This window comes from Stomoxys calcitrans, chromosome 1 (assembly GCF_963082655.1).
Source record: "Stomoxys calcitrans chromosome 1, idStoCalc2.1, whole genome shotgun sequence".
In the NCBI taxonomy this organism is placed as follows: Eukaryota; Metazoa; Arthropoda; class Insecta; order Diptera; family Muscidae; genus Stomoxys; species Stomoxys calcitrans.
The window spans coordinates 106,119,605-106,141,749 of record NC_081552.1 but is presented as its reverse complement, the minus strand read 5'-3'; the positions used below and the strand labels follow the sequence as shown (position 1 = coordinate 106,141,749).

Here is a 22,145-nt window from a genome sequence, read left to right as displayed (position 1 = left end):
TCCAGCACACTAAGAGATATAGTTCAAGTAGGTCTACGTGCAAAAGCGAAGTAAGCTACCGAACGTTGCCTAAGCGTAAATCCGTGCAAGATAGAAGTACAATAGTTCTTTCAGCAGGAGATACAAGTTACCTACAGTGGCACCTGTCTCCTTGGTAGGAGAGAATGTTCCATTCACAGAAAGCTCAAAATACCTGGGTGTTGTGGTGAATAGGAAATATAACTTCAAACCCAACTTTTTGAAGAGGGAAAGAAACGCAACTATTGCTCTATACACCTACAAGAGAGCCATTGGTAAAAGTTGGGGGCTTAAACCGCGCGTTATGCACTGGGTACATGCTACAATTGTCAGACCTATAATGCTATATGGTGTTGTGGTCTGGTGGACGGGGCTTCAAAAGTCCACCTATTATTCAATGGTCAAACGGATCCAAAAGATGGCTTGTTTGTACATCACAGCCTCACTGAGGACGACACCATCTGATGTACAGAATTTAATGCTACATCTAATACCTCTGGACATTGCGGCTAGACAAATTGCTGCGACCACTGCCGTGATGCTAAGGGAACTTTCTCTTTGGTCATGTGGCAGCTATGGACAATGTGTTATCGTTGATACAATGTCCGACAGTGTGGATAACACCCTGCCTGAGCCGCTTTTTGATAAAAAGTGCTGTACGACTATTCCTGACAGAACCGATTGGAACTACGATATCTGTGGTAATAGAAGTTACATAGACTTCTATACGGATGGTTCCAAACTCAACGACCAAGTGGGCTTTAGGTGTACTCTTAAGAACTAGATCTGGTCATATCGAAAAGGTTACCCGACCACTACAGTGTGTACAAAGCGGAGATCCTTGCAATTAAGGAAGTGGTGGAATGGCTAAAATGTAATGCCTTAACGACGATTGGCGTAAATATCTTCTCAGACGTCCAGGTTGCCATTAAATCCTTGGAGAATATATTTCTGAACAAAAAACCGCCCTCGACTGTCAACAAGATGGCTGAACAGTTCAAAATTCACCTGTTCTGAGTGCCGGACCACAGAGGTATCCCATTGAATTGTAAAGCGAACGAGCTTGCGAGACTAGGAACTTCCTTACACATTCCAGGGAAACTGGAATCTGTGGGTATACCTCTAGCGACATGTAAGCTAAGTTTTCAGGATCAGGCCCTAAGGGCAACGAATGATAGATGGTTACAAAGAGGGGGCTGTGAGCATTCCAAATCTATGTGGCCTAATCTAGACTTGAAGAGGTCTACCGCTCTGCTGTCATTGGCTAGAACAGACGTCTCACTCATTGTGTCCGTCATGACAGGTCACTGTTTAATCGAAAAATATGCTGACAGACAGAAGGTTGCCAATAACGACTTTTGTCCCGCGCTCTGATTTAGCGGATGTGAAGATTCGCAAGTTTTTGGGCATTTTAAAGCGATCTGGATGGTTCAACGGTAGGAACTATTGTATATACATACATTTTGGCTAATTTGCTATAATGTTGTCATTTGTCAACCGTATTTTTACAGTTTTAACATATTTGCTCGAAATTTGATACGGATTGTTCAATAACCCATCTGAAAACATCCGCCGAACTCCATCAAAATTGGTTCAGAATTAGATATAGTTCCCACTTTGAAGCTATAGTGTAAGTGTAGGGTATTATAGAGTCGGCACAGCCCGACTTTTGCCTGGACAATGGCTCCAACGTTCAATGCCAGCTTAGTGAAAAAAATTACTAATTCAACAAACAGCTGACAAAAGTTGCTAAATTAGGTGCCTGCGGAGCCTGAGGAAGATGTGGCCGTGGAAAGTGGTCGGACAGTATATACCATGCCACGTGGAGGACCACTTGAAAAAAGTAAAAGTGCAGGTAGGTTTAAACGTTATCATTCATTAAGGAAATTCTGTCAAAATTTCATTTCTAAAGGAAACTTTGTCAAAAATCACATTTCTAAAGGAAATTTTGTCAAAAAATTTTGCTAATTTTTGTTTTACATCTATAAGAAACATCCAAAAATTCAGTTGATATTATGTTATTATATTTTGTATTTGTGTTTTTGTTCAAGTTTCCTATGAGATATTGATATATCTACATGTTATCTACAAGGCATTTTGAGTGTCCGTACAAGACGTCTTGTGCAGTTGTTCTCTATATAATATATAATAATGGGATAGGATCAACTTTTAAATCGGTGGAGCTGGCTGCATATCCAATGTCTGAAAAGAAAACCTCAACCAACTTGCAATTCAAACTGCGAGAAATATGTGAAGAATGGGACCTGGAGAATGGGAAATGAAAAAATCTCGGTTGTTATTTCGGACGATGGAGCAAACATTAAAGCTGCCATAAAAACTGAGTTTAGAATACCTAGGCATATCTCTTACTTTGCTCATGCTCTAAATAACATTGGACAAAAGGCGATGGAAATAAATACTCCACAAGTAAAAGAGATTTCTAACCAATACTTGGCAATATCCGTCTTGGATGTTCCGGAATTGTCCAGTGACAAGGATGATATTGAGAGCTTAACCGATATTAACCGCACATTGATCCAAAAAGTAAAGACTATTGTCCAATTCTTCAGAAGCAGCGAAGTAGCTACGGAGAAGCTAAACTGGCTTCAAAAAGAAAGGGGCAACCGGAACCGGCTGAAATTAGTGCAAGAGCTCAGAAAGAGATGGAACTCATGCTGCTATATTGTAGACAGATATATGTTACTGTCAGCTCACGTGCAAAAGGTTCTTCTTCAAATGCACAAGTTTTCCATCAAAGCCGCCAGCTATGTTGTCGGGAGAAAAGTGTCAGAACTTCAAAGCATATTAAAGCCATTGTGGTACGTGACGAAGGAAATCAGCTCAGAAAAACATGTGACACTTACCCAATGCATTCCTTTGGTTATAGAGCTGCGAATTGTTAGTATATAAAAACAAATCTGATTTATTACAATATAGCCGAACCAGGCCCGCTCCGCTGCGCCTTCTTTAACTCTCCAATATCTTTTTAGGGTGGGGACACTTCGCCCTGAATGCGGATATCGAATTCGTGCCATTGTAGCCTATGAAGCTGAATCCGTTTGAATCCTGGCGAGAAAATCGGACAAAGCGGTGTTTATCATCTCTCAATGTTGGCGACATTTGCGAGGTACAATGTCATTCATGGTCATTTAAATAATTTTCCCCAAAGACGTGTCGCACTGCAGAACGCCGTTCGAACTCAGCTATAAACAAGTAAAAGCGTGCTAAGTTCGGCCGGGCCGAATCTTATATACCCTCCACCATGGATCGCATTTGTCGAGTTGTTTTCCCGGCATCTCTTCTTAGGCTAAAAAGGATATAAGAAAAGAGTTGCTCTGCTATTAAAACGATATCAAGATATGGTCCGGTTCGGACCACAATTAAATTATATGTTGGAGACCTGTGTAAAATGTCAGCCAATTCGAATAAGAATTGCGCCCTTTGTGGGCTCAAGAAGTAAAATAGAGAGATCGATTTATATGGGAGCTGTATCGGCCTATAGACCCATTCAGACCATAATAAACACGTATGTTAATGGTCATGAGAGAATCCGTCGTACAAAATTTCAGGCAAATCGGATAATAATTGCGACCTCTAGAGGCTCAAGAAGTCAAGATCCCAGATCGGTCTATATGGCAGCTATATCAGGTTATGAACCGACTTGTACTTTTTTTTACATAGTTTTTGAAAGTAACAATAAAAAACGTCTTGCGAAATTTCAGCCAAATCGGATAGGAATTGCGCCCTCTAGAAGCTCAAGAAGTCAAGTCCCCAGATCTGTTTTTATGACAGCTATATCAGGTTATGGACCGATTTGAACCATACTTGACACAGTTGTTGGATATCATAACGAAACACGTCGTGCAAAATTTCATTCCAATCGGATAAGAATTGCGCACTCTAGAGGCTCAAGAAGTCAAGACCCAGATCGGTTTATATGGCAGCTATATCAAAACATGGACCGATATGGCCCATTTACAATACCAACCGACCTACACTAAAAAGAAGTATTCGTGCAAAATTTCAAGCGGCTAGCTTTACTCCTTCGGAAGTTAGCGTGCTTTCGACAGACAGACGGACGGACGGACAGACGGACGGACATGGCTAGATCGACAAAAAATTTCACGACGATCAAGAATATATGTATATACTTTATGGGGTCTCAGACGAATATTTCGAGTAGTTACAAACAGAATGACGAAATTAGTAGACCACCCATCTTATGGTGGAGGGTATAAAAAGGTCCCTTATCATTGAGTTTAAACTTGAATCGGAACGCACTCATTGATGTGTGAGAAATTGCCCCTTCTCGGTTCTTGGTGGTAATGTTCTTCCTTAGGGTAATGTTCTTATTAGGGGATGAATGGCACCTAAGACATTTCGACTCAAATATGGATATCAAATTCGTGCTGCAGTTCAAAATCCCTTAAGTTTGAGCCCCATATTTCCATGGCCGGTGAATATGAACCGTTTGGAGGGTGTTTTGGGATTGGGACGGCCACCGGCACTTTGCACTGAAAATAGATATCAAATTCGTCCTTTATTCCCAACAGAAATGAAGTTCAGTTTAGGGGGTGCTTTAGGGCGTACGCCAAAACACTTGGCTCCAAACTTGGATATGAAATTCGTTTTTTACTCTCAAATACCTTTCATTTGAGTCCCATATTGTCATAATGGGTCAAATAGGAAGAAAAGCGCCACCTAGACTTGATCGCACATTTTAATGTCATATTCGTAATCTACTCCAAAATACCTTTCAATTGAGTGTCATATGCCATATAGTCCGTCCCCCTTCCGATACCTCTTATTTAAACCCCTCATTGCAATGGTCAGTAAAAGTCCTTCTTGGGGTGTGGTGGACCCCCAGACAGTTGGTCCCAAAAGTGAAAGTCAATTTCGTGCTCTATTCCCAAAGACCTTTCATTTAAGATCCTTATAGCCATGGTCGGTAAATATGTTCGATTTGGAGGGTTTTGTAGTGGTGGGGTGACCCACGAAACACTTAGTTCCGCAATTGGATATCAGATTCGTTTTCTACTCTTAAATACCTTTAATTTGAGTCCCATATTGTAGTGGTTGGTCAATTAATCCGTTTACTGCGTTTTGGGCGTGGGTGGCTCTCCTAGGCATTCCACCCCAGAATTTGATTCCAAATTTTTTGCTTTTAGATCCTTCCTATATTCCTATATTCTATTTTTCTTTATTCAAAGGACCGATAGGTTGTCATAACAAAGATACATGCTGGTGATTAATATTTACCACTCTGCCCTCTCTCTGTTCATGTTGGCATATTTTTAATTGGATCAACTAAATCCAATTGGATCAAACAATTTCAGTTGTAGACTGCAAGATGACGTTAATTTAAATGTTAGTTATACTCACTTAGAGTGGATCATATGGTATAGTAGTTGTCTATGAATAGTCATTCATAGACAACCACCATACCATATAACTACAAATTAAATAGTCATCATTTAGTCTTTTTTTATAACCACCACCGAAGGATGAGAGTATATTCATTTTGTCATTCCGTTTGCAACATATCGAAATATCCATTTCCGACCCAATAAAGTATATATATACTCTTGATCAGCGTAAAAATCTAAGACGATCTAGCCGTGTCCGTCCGTCTGTCTGTTGAAATCACGCTACAATCCCTAACAAGTAAAAAGGCGTTAAGTTCGGCCGGACCGAACTTTGGATACCCACAACCTCGGGTATATATGTAAACCACCTTTCATGAAAATTCGGTGAAACTTTCATACCTTATGCCCCATATCAGTTATAGGACCGATTTGGACCAAATACTAATAAGTACAGTAGCTATATCTAAAAATAAACCGATCTGAACCATATTCGACACGGATGTCGAAAGCCTATCATAAGTCACTGTGTCAAATTTCAGTGAAATCGGACAATAAATGCCTCTTTTATGGGCACAAAACCTTAAATCAAGAAATCGGTCTATATAGCAGCTATATCCAAATCTGAACCGATTTGAGCAAAATTAAAAATGGACGTCGAAGAGCCTAACTAAACTCACTGTCTCAAATTTCAGCGACATCGGAATATAAATGCGTCTTTTATGGCCCCAAAACCTAAAACCTAGATATCTGTTTATATGGCAGCTATATCCAAATCTGGACCGATCTGGGCCAAATTGGCGAAGGATGTCGAGGGGCTTAACATAACTCACTGTCCCAAATTTCAGCAAAATCGGATAATAAATGTGGCTTTTGTAGGCCTACCTAAATCGGAGGATCGGTCTATATGGCAGCTATATCCAAATCTAAACCGATCTGAGCCAAATTCACGGAGGATGTCGAAGGGCCTAACACAACTCACTGTCCCAAATTTCAGCGAAATCGGATAATAAATGTGGCTTTTATGGGCCTTAGACCCTAAATCGGAGGATCGGTCTATATGGCAGCTATATCCAAATCTGGACCGATCTGGGCCAAATTGACGAAGGATGTCGAGGGGCTTAACATAACTCACTGTCCCAAATTTCAGCAAAATCGGATAATAAATGTGGCTTTTATGGGCCTAAGACCCTAAATCGGCGGATCGGTCTATATGGGGGCTATATCAAGATATAGTCCGATATAGCCCATCTTCGAACTTAACCTGCTTATGGACAAAAAAAGAATCTGTGCAAAATTTCAGCTCAATATCTCTATTTTTAAAGACTGTAGCGTGATTTCAACAGACAGATGGACAAACGGACGGACATGTCTAGATCGTCTTAGATTTTTACGCTGATCAAGAATATATATACTTTATAGGGTCGGAAATGGATATTTCGATGTGTTGCAAACGGAATGACAAAATGAATATACCCCCATCCTTCGGTGGTGGGTATAAAAATAGAGATATTGAGCTGAAACTTTGCACACATTCTTTTTTGTCCATAAGCAGGTTAAGTTCGAAGATGTAAAAATCTTGAACAAAAAAGTGTTGCCCAGAACGTCGTTTGGTCTCGTATATCGGTGAGCTAAAAATGGTCGTAAAAGTTTGCTATGGCGGCCTACACATTAATTAAAGCGCACAGTGTCCCGTTAGGTCATTATAATTGATCACCGTTTTGGGATGAGGTGGTCCGCTAGATATATGAGCAGAATAATGATATCAGATTCGCAGTACACAACCTTTAATTTAACCTTATATTGTCATGATTGGTGTATACAGCCGTTTGGTAGAGGGCGTCTATATGAGGGTTGTGGGCCACACTGCCACTTGAGCACAAATTTGAATAACGCACTCAATTCAAAAAAATCTATCACTTGATTCCCCATTGTTTTGATAGGTCAAATAACCTATTGGAGGCAATTTTAGGAGGTAAAACACCACCTAGGTTCTTGGACACAAAGTTTAATGTAATATTTGTAATCTGCTTTCAAATGCCTATCATTTTAGTTTCATCAAGCTATGGTTGAGTAGTATTCCCATTTGGGGAGCTTATCGGGGATGGGGCGACTATCAATTACTTGGACCTCATTTTTTATGCCATATTTGTAGTCTACTCCCGTATACCTTTCATTTGAGTCCTATATTGATATATACGTCCAATATGTCTATTTAGAGCAGTTTTCGGGCTTGGGCTACCCCTTGGATACTTGAACCAAAGTTTTTATATCACGTTCTTTTCCTACTCTCCAATATCTTTCATTTGATACCCATATTGTCCCTATCGGTCAACTTTTGATTTTGGGTGGCGTTTTTGTGGTAACGGGGAAGGGTCCGCCCCCCTCCAACATCAACTAATTATATAGCCTATACCTCCTTCCTGACCATATTCGTAATCTAGTCGCGAATACCTTTCATTCGAGCCCCATATTGTCATTATCGTCCAATAAACCAATTTGGGGGGTTTTTGGGGTCGGGGCGGCCCCCCAATTACTTGGACTCAATTTTAAATATGGAAATCGTACTGTATTCTTGAATACCTTTCATTTAAGTCCCTGTTGTCCCAATCGGTCCACTTTTATTTTTGGCTGGTACTTTTGGGGTAAGTAGGAGGGTCCACCCCCTTGCGATATCAAAATGGGAATCGAATACCTTTCATTCGATTTCCATTTTGTCATTATCGTCCAATAAACCTATTTTAGGGGGTTTTTGGGGTCGGTGCGGCCCCCAATTACTTGGACCCAATTTTTAATATGGAATTTGTACTCTACTTTTGAACACCTTTAATTTAAGTCCCATGTTGTCCCAATGGGTCCACTTTTATTTTTGGTTGGTACTTTTGTGGTAAGGGGGAGGTTCCGCCCCTAATGCGATATAAAAAAATTATTGGGTTACCCAATAAGTAATTGCGGGTTTTTTTAAAGAAAGTAAATGCATTTTTAATAAAACTTAGAATGAACTTTAAACAAATATACTTTTTTTACACTTTTTTTCTAAAGCAAGCTAAAAGTAACAGCTGATAACTGACAGAAGAGAGAATGCAATTACAGAGCCACAAGCTGTGAAAAAATTTGTCAACGCCGACTATATGAAAAATCCGCAATTACTTTTTGGGCAACCCAATATATAGCATATTGCTCCTTCCGGACCATTCCCCACAATCTGTGACAATTTCAAAGAAATCGGTTTAGCCGTTTTTGAGTCTATACGGAACAAACAAATTTACAAACCCACAAACAAACAAACAAATTTAAAAACAAACACAAATTCATTTTTATATACATATATAGATTAGAAAGTGAATTGCAAGTATAACATTATTCCCTTTGTTTGACTAAAGAATATATATTGACGTTTTTAGTATTTACTTTTTCTTGACAAAGAAAAACAGTTGTATATGTTTAACAAAATAAAATAAAATGTTGACGTTAAGTTATTATACCCACCAGCATAGCATGGCGGTATACTAACTTAGTCATTCCGTTTGTAACACCTCGATATAATAATGTGCGACCCCAAAAATAGATATATATATATTATCGCATACCATACCATCGCATACCCGATGATTGGAACCTCAGCATACTATGTCCCGTACACAAGAAAGGAGACAAGACGGAATGTGCCAACTACAGAGGAATAAGTCTCCTCCCCATCGCATACAAGATACTCTCGAGCGTACTGTGTGAAAGATTAAAACCTAAAGTCAATGAGATAATTGGGCCCTATCAATGCGGCTTTAGACCTGGTAAATCCACCCTAGACCAGATATTCACACCTGGAAAATCCGCCAAATCCTGGAAAAGACCCGAAAAGGACAAATCAACACCTACCACCTCTTTGTTGACTACAAAGCCGCATTCGATACTCCTTTACGTTCAAAGGTATTTCAAGCCATGTCTGAGTTTGGTATCCCTGCAAAATTAATAAGACTCTGCAGGATGACACTTGCTGATACGCGTTCCTCAGTAAGAATAGGAAAGAATCTCTCCGAACCATTTAATACCAAACGAGGTTTCAGACAAGGAGACAGCCTCTCGTGTGATCTCTTTAATATCCTGCTGGAGAAGATTATACGAGATGCAGAAGTGAATAGATATGGCACACTAATCACAAGAGAGCACATGCTACTTGCCTAGGCCGACGATATCGATATCATAGGTCGGTCACCGGAAGTAGCCTTTGAAAGAATCGAAAGAGAGTCAGTGAAAATGGGTCTGGCAGTAAATGGAGATAAGACGAAATGGATGGTCTCCCCTCCCAAAAAGCCTTGTACAACCGAGCAGATAAAGAACACGGAGAAAGTTGGGAACCACAACTTTGAGATAGTCAGTAACTTTATCTACCTCGGCACCGCCGTAACCGAAACGAATGACACCAGTTTTGAGATAAAGCGAAGAATAATACAGGCAAACAGATGCTACTTTGGACTAAGTAAGCAGTTTAGAAACAAGGCCACCTCTCGACAGACGAAGACTACACTTTACAAGACACTGATACTACCCGTGCTGTTATATGGTTCTGAACCATGGGTACTTGTGAGAGCAGAAGAGGCAGTGCTTGGAGTATTTGAGAGAAAGATTCTTCGTAAAATATATGGACCAGTTTGCGTTAACGGAGAATATAGGCGACGTATGAAACACGAGCTGTATGAGCTGTATGACGACGATAGCATAGTTACACGCATAAAAATACAACGGCTGCGTTGGCTAGGTCATGTTATCAGAATAGATGAAGAAGCTCCAGCAAAGAAGTCTTTTGAAGGCAAACACGGTGGTACACGCATACCGGGAAGACCAAAAGCCCGATGGAAAGATCAAGTTGTGGGAGACAGCTCGAAACTTGGTGTCAGAGATTTTAGAATGAGCGCAGAAGATCGAGGCGCTTGGAACGCTATTCTACGTTCGGCTAGTGGAAGAAATATTCTGTCATAGCCAATTAAAGCAAAGCAAAGCTAACTGTTTTTGTTGAACTCGTGAACACTGAACCCACATGATGTTGTATTTCAAGACTACTGAAGAGCGAGACACTGAAGATAGAGTTAAACGAACAAGTTGCTGTTGAGTAGATAATCTTGAAAACGGCCACCATTCAGTACTTGGGAATATTTTTATCTTGTATTCATAGCCGCTTCAGTGAGTTATGAGAAATTACTCGTGTGTGTGTGTTTACCCATGCTTTTCCCAAATCAACCACGTTGCCTTCGTATGAATTTCGCACTACGAAAGAAGACCACAAGAAAAATAGTACTTTTTCTGAAGCAAAATGTACACGAATACATGCATTGTACAACGTGCACTCACTGAAATCCGAATCAATCATTCAATTTGCTGAAGAGCTCATTTTATGGATTCATTCGTCTCGTTACTTGGTATCTTGTTTATCAGTTTTAATCAGTTCTCAATTGTCTTACACAATGTTGTATTTTTAAACGAAGAGTTCAGTTCTTGAAATACTCTATGATTGTTGTCTTGAAAGCAGAAATCAATGGTCTTGCACAGGCCTTTGATGTAATATTGTGTTGCAATATGTAATTATCCATAAAATAATTAGGCTTTCTAATATTAACTGACACAACAACCTAACAGCACCCCTTCATGTGGATCAATACTTTGAGATATTACACGCGAAATGCTAAAGTACGATTTATTTCAATATAAAAATATTTTCCTTATTATACACTCGGCAGACACGGCACAGACTTCGATTAACAAAAACAGCAATAAAATAAAACAAAAGCAATCACGGTTGAAAAATTGTGAAACTAAAATATTTTGTAAACCAATGAGGCTCATATTATTGTTCTATTAAGACTCTCTCCGCTGTAAAAGAAATAGTTTTTGTTTTTAATAAAAAGACAAAATATTTTAAAGCGATACATTTCATTCGCAATTATCGATTGAAGTAAAAAATGGTTTATTTATGGGAAAAATAATTTTTTTTTTTATTTTAATTAGGTCAATTAAACATGTTTTTGAAAGAGTAAACAGTTTTTTCAGGATTGCCAAAAAGCTACCGAAGCCAAGAAAGCGACGTACAGGGCAAGCTTACAGTCAGTAGCAACATCAGGTGAAGGAGAGGAACTGTGAAAAGAGGAGAGAGGAAAAACTTATCTTCCCCAAGAAGAAGAAGGAAATGGAAAGTCGTGCGAGTGTGAGCGAATCGAGATGTTCAGGAGCCAGATTGCAGTCCGAAAATTCTACCAAAGAATTAAATATCAAACTTTGAAATAGGTCCATCCTCCTGCAGAGACAAAAAAGGAAAAGGTTTACCATGAGTATACCACAGGACCAATCCCGGATAAAATAACACTTTTACCAGCTGCCGATATCCGACTATGATTTCCATGAGTATACCGAAGAACCAATCCCTGATGATGGTATAGAATGTGTACCACCAAGTCAAAACAAGGTCAACGTAGCAGTAAGTAAGTAGTTATCATATATCAATGAGTACAGTCCGATTTAAATGTAAGCTCAAAGATAAGCGGCCTACTTTTTATAGCCGAGGCCGAACGGCGTGCGTCAGTGCTACACCTCTTTGTAGAAGTTTTTACATGACATAGTACCTCACAAATGTTGCCAGCATTAGGAGGGGAAAACCATCTCTTAAAATTTGTCTAATAGTCTCACCAGGATTCAAAGCTAGGCGTTCAGCGTCATACGCGGACATGCTAACCTTTGCATCTGGCTAGAAGAACGCGTGCCCGATACAAGAAAGGGGACAAGGCGGTATGTACCAACCACAGAGGAATAAGTCTTCTCCCCATCGCATACAAGGTGCTATCAAGCGTACTGTGTTAAAGATTAAAATCTTAAGTCAACGAAATAATTGGGCTCTATCAGTGCGGCTTTAGAACTGGTGAATTCACCATAGACCAGATATTTACACTGTGCCAAATCCTGGAAAAGTCCCGAAGTTTATTTACACTGTGCCAAATCCTGGAAAAGACTTGAGAACCGTTCAATACCAAACTAAGCTTCAGATTAGGAGACAGCCTAACATCCTGCTGGAGAAGATTTTACGAGAAGCGCGTGTGAATAGGCATAGCACACTACTCACAAGAGATACACTACTACTGCACTGAAAAATTTTAAAACCATGTTCGACTTATTAAATATGGTATTGACTTTCAAACAAAGTGTTAATTGCTTAAATAATTTTTGACATAGAAATTATATTTTCTTTTTATCACGGCACGTGACTGGTGAACAAGGCATACGTTGAACATATTTTTAATCGTACGAATTAAATTGTTATTTAATAATACAAATTGTACATGATTATATATTGTTTCCTTTTACACTTATGTTATGCGAAAAGAAGTGAGAATGATTCAAATATATGTCTCGCTTCGATCATATGCAGACACAATGTAGACTGGCTAGACAAAGAAAAATATGAAGAAAAATTGAAAGTGCAGTTTTTTTTATATCTCTCCGTAAAATATAATTTATTTAATTACAATTTCAAAATCAAAAATATTATTGTGATAAACGCTACACGGAAATAGTGAAAAGCGGAAAAATAGGACGTCAACATATAGAATGGATGAATTCCAAACGCAACAAATTGGAGGACACTATAAAATGCAAACGTGGTAGTCATAGATATCATTAGCATTATATTATTTTAATAGTTTATTTAGCATATAAAGGGTGATATTTTAGCTGTTATTTTTTCGGCAACACTGGTTTAAACAGCTCACACACTTTTCGTGTTTTGTTTCACTGTCAAACATCTTCAGTTTGGTCAAAAAAATTAACCATGAATCGTCTTACAAACGAACAACCCTTGCAAATTATTGAATTTTATTATCAAAATGCGTTTTCTGCTAAGAAAGTTCAAAGCGCTTCTTTTTTAGCGACGAAGCTCATTTTTGGCTCAATGGGTACGTAAATAAGCAGAATTGTCGATTTTGGAGTGAATATCAGCCAGAAGCATTGCAAGAGCCAAAAATGCATCCGGAGAAAGACACAGTTTGGTGCGGTTTATGGGCTGGTGGCATAGTTGGACCGTACTTCTTCAAAGATGATGCGAATCGTAACGTAACTGTGAATGGCGTGCGCTATCGTGAGATGATAACCAACTTTTTTTTGCCCAAAATGCAAGAGCTTGACTTGCGACTTCGGTGGACATTTTATTTCACATTCGGGAGCAGTCAGTTTGCCGCCTAGATCGTGTGATTTAACGCCTTTAGACTGGGGGCTATGTTAAAGCTCATGTCTATACACAGAAAAATTAAAACTATGTTGAATTAAGAAATTTGTGCATTCAATTAAAAAATAAATAAATTGTGCAATTACAATTTCAAAATCAAAAATATTATTGTGATAAACGCTACACGGAAATAGTGAAAAGCGGAAAAATAGGACGTCAACATATAGAATGGATGAATTCCAAACGCAACAAATTGGAGGACACTATAAAATGCAAACGTGGTAGTCATAGATATCATTAGCATTATATTATTTTAATAGTTTATTTAGCATATAAAGGGTGATATTTTAGCTGTTATTTTTTCGGCAACACTGGTTTAAACAGCTCACACACTTTTCGTGTTTTGTTTCACTGTCAAACATCTTCAGTTTGGTCAAAAAAATTAACCATGAATCGTCTTACAAACGAACAACCCTTGCAAATTATTGAATTTTATTATCAAAATGCGTTTTCTGCTAAGAAAGTTCAAAGCGCTTCTTTTTTAGCGACGAAGCTCATTTTTGGCTCAATGGGTACGTAAATAAGCAGAATTGTCGATTTTGGAGTGAATATCAGCCAGAAGCATTGCAAGAGCCAAAAATGCATCCGGAAAAAGACACAGTTTGGTGCGGTTTATGGGCTGGTGGCATAATTGGACCGTACTTCTTCAAAGATGATGCGAATCGTAACGTAACTGTGAATGGCGTGCGCTATCGTGAGATGATAACCAACTTTTATTTGCCCAAAATGCAAGAGCTTGACTTGCGACTTCGGTGGACATTTTATTTCACATTCGGGAGCAGTCAGTTTGCCGCCTAGATCGTGTGATTTAACGCCTTTAGACTGGGGGCTATGTTAAAGCTCATGTCTATACACAGAAAAATTAAAACTATGTTGAATTAAGAAATTTGTGCATTCAATTAAAAAATAAATAAATTGTGCAAGATATATTGTGTTCTCTTTCACTCATATCCATTGCGAAAAGAAGTTAGAATGAGTCCAATATATGTCCAAAGTCCAAAAAATTTTTATCTCTCCATAAAAAAATGTATATAATTATAATTGCAAAGTAAAAAAATCTAGTAAGAAAAACGTTACACTGAAATAGTAAAATGCGGATTTGAAGTGAAAAGCAGATTTGAAGATTCGTATTCTACTAGTAAATACCTTTCATTTGAGTCCCATATTACCATGGACGGTAAATATGTCCGATTTAGGGGTGTTTTGGGGGTTGGGGTGGTCCCCCTAAGACTTGGTCGGAGAATTGGATATAAGATACGTTTTCTTATCCTAAATACCATTTCCGAAATTTGGATATCAAACTTTAATTTTTAGGGTACTATATGAGACCACACGAAATTTCGCTCAAATCGCACCAACCATCTCCGAGATCTGGCGTTTCTGAAAATTAGGGTAAGGGGAGGGTCAGTGGATGATTTCAATTCCCACAAAGCTCTGTTAGCTCGAGCAGATAAAGAAAATGAAGAAAGTTGGGAATTACAACCTCGGCTCCGCCGTAACCGAAACAAATGACACCGTTTTTGAAATAAAAGGAAGGATAATATTGGCCAACAGATGCTTCTTTGGATCAAACAAGCAGTTGGGAAGAATTCATCACTCGGTAGACGAAAATTATGCTATACAAGACATTGATACTACCCGTTCTGTTGTAAAGAATGGGTACTTGCGTAAGCAGATGAGTCGGTATTTAAAGCGTTTGAGAGAAAATCTTTCGTAAAATATGTGGAACAGTCTGCGTTTGAGCTGTATGACCATGACAGCACAGTTAAGTGCATCAAAATACAATGGCTTTGTTGGCTAAGTCATGTTGTCAGTATGAATGAAGAAGCTCTAGCAAAGAAGTCTTTTGAAGGCGACCATAAAAGAAAACGCAAAATGGGAATACCAAAATTCCGATGGATGTCCAATTGGACAGCGACATCTCGAAACTGGGTGTCAGAGATTGGAGAAGAAGCGAAGAAGATGGAGGAGCTCGGAAATCTATGAGATTGGAGAAGAAGCGCAGAAGATGGAGAAGCTTGGAAATCTATTTTAAGTTCGGCTAGAGGAATACATTTTCTGCAATGGCCAATCAAAGTAAAGTAAGTAAGTATGGAAAATTGGTCTAATTTAAGCTAATATTTTTGTGAGTTATATTGAATACCAGCCGAACCGGGCCCGCTCCGCTGCGCCTTCTTTAACTCTCTAATATCTTTTTAGGGTGGGGACACTTCGCCCTGAATGCGGATATCGAATTCGTGCCATTGTAGCCTATGGCGCTGAACGCGTTCGAATCCTGGCGAGAACATCGGACAAAGCGGTGTTTATCCCCTCTTAATCTAGGCGAAATTTGCGAGGTACAATGCCTTGCATGGTCATTTAAGAAATGTTCCCCATTTTTTAAATGGGGACGCCGTTCGGACTCGGCTATAAAAAAGGTCCCTTATCATTGAGTTGAAACTTGAATTGGAAAGCACTTATTAATGTGTAAGAATTTGCCCCTTTTCGGCTGCACTTCAAATCGCTATAATTTGAGCACCCATATTGCCATGGCCGGTAAATATGAAGCGTTTGGAGGGTGTTTTGGAGCTGGGGCAGCCACCGGCACTTTGCACTGAAAATATATATCAAATTCGTTCTTAATAACCAACGGAAATGAAGTTCAGTTTAGGGGGTGGTTTAGGGCGTACCCCAAAACAATTGGTTCCAAAATTGGATATCAAATTCGTTTTCTATTCACAAAAACATTTCATTTGAGTCCGATATTGGGTCAAATAACCCATTTGACGTTTCTTTAGGAAGAAAAGCGCCACCTAGACTTGAACGCAAATTTTAATATCATATTCGTAATCTACTCCCCAATACCTTTCATTTGAGCCCCATATAACCATGGTCGGCTAACAAGCCCATTTGGGGGGTGGGCGATCTCTCATTACTTGGACCTAAAGTTTCATGCCATATTTGTAATTTACTGCCTAATACTTTTTATTTGAGTCCCATGTTGACATGAACTTCGAATATATCTGTTGAGAGGAGTTTTGGTTTGGGGGGGGTAGCCGGGTACTTGGGGCTGGGGCTGGGGCGGCCCATAGGTACTTGGTCCCAACTTTCATTATGAAATTCGTACTCTACTTTTGAATACCTTTCATTTGAATCCCATATTGTCCTGATCGCTCCACTTTTAGGGAGGGTCCGCCCCCCTCCCGATATCAAAAAATTATATAGCCTATGTTTCCTTCCAGACCAACCTATATAATCTGTGAAGTCTATACGTTTTTGAGTCTATACGGAACAAACAAACAAGCCGACAAACAAACACAAATTTAATTTTATATATAAGATGGAAAAATTAAAACTTTTTGTTAAAAAAGTTATCTCTGTGAAGTTGATAAAAGCGTCAAAGAACCAAATTTTAAACAAAAACAAGTAAAAGCGTGCTAAGTTCGGCTGGGCCGAATCTTATATACCCTCCACCATGGATCGCATTTGTCGAGTTCTTTTCCCGGCATCTCTTCTTTGGACCACAATTAAATTATATGTTGGAGACCTGTGAAAAATGTCAGCCAATTCGAATAAGAATTGCGCCCTTTGGGGGCTCAAGAAGTGAAATAGAGAGATCGATTTATATGGGAGCTGTATCGTGCTATAGACCGATTAAGACCATAATAAACACGTATGTTGATGATCATGAGAGGATCCGTCGTACAAAATTTCAGGCAAATCGGATAATAATTGCGACCTCTAGAGGCTCAAGAAGTCAAGATGCCAGATCGGTTTATATGGCAGCTATATCAGGTTATGAACCGATTTGAACCTTATTTGGCACAGTTGTTTAAAGTAAGAATAAAATAAGTCATGCAAAATTTCAGCCAAATCGGATAGGAATTGCGCCCTCTAGAAGCTCAAGAAATCAAGTCCCCAGATCTGTGTATATGACAGCTTTATCAGGTTATGAACCGATTTGAACCATACTTAGCACAGTTGTTGGATGTCATAACAAAATACTTCGTTCAAAAATTCATTCAAATCGGATAAGAATTGCGCCCTCTAGAGGCTCAAGAAGTCAAGACCCAAGATCGGTTTATATGACAGCTATATCAGGTCATGGCCCGATTTAAACCATACTTGGCACATTTGTTGGATATCATAACAAAACACTTCGTGCAAAATTTCATTCCAATCGGATAAGAATTGCGCACTCTAGAGGCTCAAAAAGTCAAGACCCGAGATCGGTTTATATGGCAGCTATTGGGTTGCCCAAAAAGTAATTTTTTTTAGGATTTATTATATAGTCGGCGTTGACAAATTTTTTCACAGCTTGTGACTCTGTAATTGCATTCTTTCTTCTGTCAGTTATCAGCTGTTACTTTTAGCTTGCTTTAGAAAAAAAGTGTAAAAAAAGTATATTTGATTAAAGTTCATTCTAAGCTTTTTATTAAAAATGCATTTACTTTCTTTTAAAAAATCCGCAATTACCCAACCCAATATATCAAAACATGGACCGATATGGTCCATTTACAATGCCAACCGACCTACACTAATAAGAAGTATTTGTGAAAAATTTTAAGCGGCTAGCTTTACTCCTTCTGAAGTTAGCGTGCTTTCGACAGACAGACGGACGGACGGACATGGCTAGATCGACATAAAATGTCGCGACGATCAAGAATATATACACTTTATGGGGTCTCAGACGAATATTTCGAATAGTTACAAACAGAATGACGAAATTAGTATACCCCCCATCCTATGGTGGAGGGTATAAAAAATAATCAAAATGACGCAAAATTGTCACGTGTGAGATCCCTGAATACGCCACATAGGCCGTTTAATGCTGTATACACTTTTTTAACCAAACCTCAGTGAAGGATGCAGCGAATTTTCTGCTCCAACATAATAACTAATGCTGATCTGTGAACTGGAGCTAATGAAATTCCGAGCACCAACGAAACAAGGGAGGAGAATATATGGAATGGACTGAAATCCGCAAGTAAGAAGTGAAACTCCAAATATTTGGCAATAAAACACACAAATTTACATTTTTTAAAATAACACATTTTCTGTTTTTTATTTTTCATTCACTTTTTTTATTTTAGGTTGTTTACGTTTCTTTTCATTTTTAACTTTATTTTATTGTTAAAACTCAGCAATGGTTTTCTAATTTTGTTACTTTAGTATTTTGACATTTTGTGTTTTGTTGCTTTGTAAGGGTTTTCTTCGTAATATGTATGTATTTAGTATAAGTACTTCTTTTTTAACGTTTATCTGTCATTCATTGTGGTTGTTGTTGTGGTAATGTAAACTTATTATTAATAATAAAATATTTTTTATAACATATTTTCTCCATACATGCAGACGAAATAAGACTCAGTCGAATATACGTACATGTGCATGTGTGAGAATGTATTGACTTCTGTCTCATTTTTCTTCTCTTATAACTATTGTGTAGCTTTTAATTATATTGTTGTGTTGTTGTTTTCGGTTTTAGATTTTTTTTCTTCTCAAAAGTAATTAACGGATAATAAATACAAATAGTTTCTCGTACTTTTGGGTTGGGGCGGAAACAAGCATAACATGAAGTTTTGGCAAAAAATATGAGTGTAAAGGAAATTAAAACTTTTGTTTATTATTATTTATTCCTTTTTGCTCTATGTTATTTGCTTCGGTGCTGAAGTAAAATTTTCTTATTGGCTGCTGCTATTATTCAATAACACTTAGAATAGAACGGCAAATGCTAAAATACCTCATTTTGTTTTCGTTTTATTTAATACTAATGATAATTTAAAACGATTGTTTTTGTTGGTTTCTTTTTCGAGACGAGCGCAATGATCGTAGATTTTTTCTTTGCAAATGGAAAAGGAAAGCCAGAGATCGCAACCCACACCAATCACGATGGGACGCTTTTGGTCTTTGGTTAGAAGACTTTTCAACCATATTAGGTGTGATGGCTTCAAGGGCCGTACATTTGTATGTTGAATTTGCATCGTATTTATTGCGAAAACGCCTCTATGATACAAACACCACATTAAGCACGCTCGACAACCCTGTTGATTAGCTGTACTTTTCCCAATGCATGTGTTTTCGTGTAAAGACAGATTTTTTGTCTGCAACAACTACACTACTTCCATGGTATGCCCATCATTCTGTGCACCTGTTGGAAGTTGTCTTGATGGTTTTGAACGCAAGATAACGGCAACGGCTCTCGCTGTTGCTTCGTGTGCCCAGGTTCGAATACCGGCAGGGCATTGCCCAATTTTTCATGGTTGTTAAGTTTTCATTTGATTAAAAGTAATAAATTCTTTAACTTAGTTTTCCTCATTTTCAAAAAATAATTGTAGTTCTTCTTATTTTTAATAAGTTGTATTTTGAATACAAGTTTATTTGTTTGTTTCTTATGCTTAGATGTAATAAGAGTAGGGCGATCATTGTAAATTTTAATTTGCATGTATTAAGCCTCCTTGGCTCATTTAAGTTCAAATGGATCGAAAGTTATAGCATACTATTAGAATCTTATTATTTCTTAACCCGAACAATAATAGTGGGCACAGGGGAAATTATTTATCGTGGCAGCCTGAAAGTGTGCAATGTTATTTCACCCTTAAAAATTAGAACAATTCAGAGTTGAAAAGGGAATCGCAAGAAATGGTTATTTAGTAAAGTTTTAATCAATTTTAGCATAATATAAGTTTTTTATATTTGCCAAAACTAAAATTTAATTTAATCGAATATACATTTTAATTTTATTTGATTTCGTCCCAGTGAAACTTTTTACAACATTTATGAAACGTGCTTCATAAAACTCAAACAAATGGAACATTTATGAAAATCAAGTTTATAATTTACAAAAAGTTTACATATATATATTATGAAAATTTTTAAATTATGGTCTTTTTCTTTAACAAAATTGGATGATTATATTCTTAAATTTTTTTCATAGAACTTTTTCATAATATTTATGATTTTCATTGATGTAATAAAACTTTTCCTAATATTTAGAAACAAAAGGTTACGAAAGCCGATCATTAAATTTATGAGCTGCTAAATATGGTATTCATTACAGACAGTAGGTTTGTACATTTAAACATTATTTTTTAAGTAGAAACACAAATTAAAGTTCTTTCACCAAATACCTCCTAAAGTAAATTTGTCTCTGGGGTTAATTTAATATAAATATAATAACACTTTTTGCAATAACTTTTTTTATAGAAAAATATTTGTTCTTCTTAATTTTCGGTGTTTTGTATAGTGGTTAGTGTATCAAGTGTATTATGCCAAGAGTTTTATGTGTTAAAGGTTTAAAATATATGTAAAATTTGCTGTGAAATGTTTTAGAAAAGACATTTGACCTAATTCATTCCACAGCATCAATTTTATGATGACATTTAAACAAACTGTTTCCCAATTTTTTTTATTCCATATTGTTGGGCAAGACGCAAATGTGCAGAAAATTGGATTAAACTGAGCAAAAAATTCCAGTCCAAATTTTCGGAAGAGTGAATTTGATTTTTCCTTTTTATAAATATAAGACTGGTATTATGTGATTTCCTGATTACTTTTTTGTGATAATAGATTTTGAAGCAATGCTGATTTCTTTCAGTAAGACATTCCTCCATAAAGGTGTGTATTAAGTTTCTGTTCCATCGTGTTTTGCAAGATTACTTTGTTGTAAAACTAGAAAAATCTCACTAATAACATAACACTTTTAAATGTTGTTTTTTTTAGGTTATGAAGCAAAAAAAAAAAAAACGTGCTGATTGCATTCAGTGGGACATTCTCTCGCTATTTTGAACGAATTTTCATAAAAGATTTTTGTAGTGTTTCAAAAAACTTACCGTCAAAAACCATGAAAAACGAACACTGTACCAGCCATAAAAGTGTTATATTAAAAATAATAATATTAAAAAAAATATTGATTTTTTCATTGAAACACTATGCAGCATGACATAACTACCAGGTAGTGTACCGTTAATATCTGAGTACAATTTTTCTCTCGAAGTGCACTATCTGTCAACCAATATTTCTCTCGAAGTGCACTATCTGTCAACCAATATTGGTTGTATGTGTGTATTATAGGTAAGAACCGTAACACACTCACAAACTAAGAAATTGGCGCGAACTAGTAACATACACAAATTCAGAGTTGCACTAATCACTGATTTTGACAGATAGTCAATATTTTGTTGTTGGGCAACTGTCACTATCTGTAAATTAATATATCTTGGTATGTAGATGTTTCAATTGTACTTTAAGGTGCTATTACACGACATGTGCTTTACGTATGTGCCCTCACTTCTGCATCCATAAGATTTTCTTTATGTGCCATGGCGAAACAATTAAAGGTTGTCTCATTTGCACAAAAGCTAAAGACAAGACGTACGGTCTACTTGGTCTTCCTAATATCGTAAAAGCGGCACAAATTAGATTCATGAATACAGCATTTTAATTGTTTCATGTTTCAATTGTACTTTAAGGTGCTATTACACGACATGTGCTTTACGTATGTGCCCTCACTTCTGCATCCATAA

The 22,145-nt window shown here is 37.5% G+C and overlaps 1 pseudogene; it reads left to right on the top strand.

Annotated features, from left to right (window-relative positions):
• The first annotated feature begins 1,698 nt into the window (after positions 1 to 1,698).
• LOC131996726 (uncharacterized) lies at positions 1,699 to 2,928 on the top strand (annotated as a pseudogene).
• Positions 2,929 to 22,145: the final 19,217 nt, after the last annotated feature.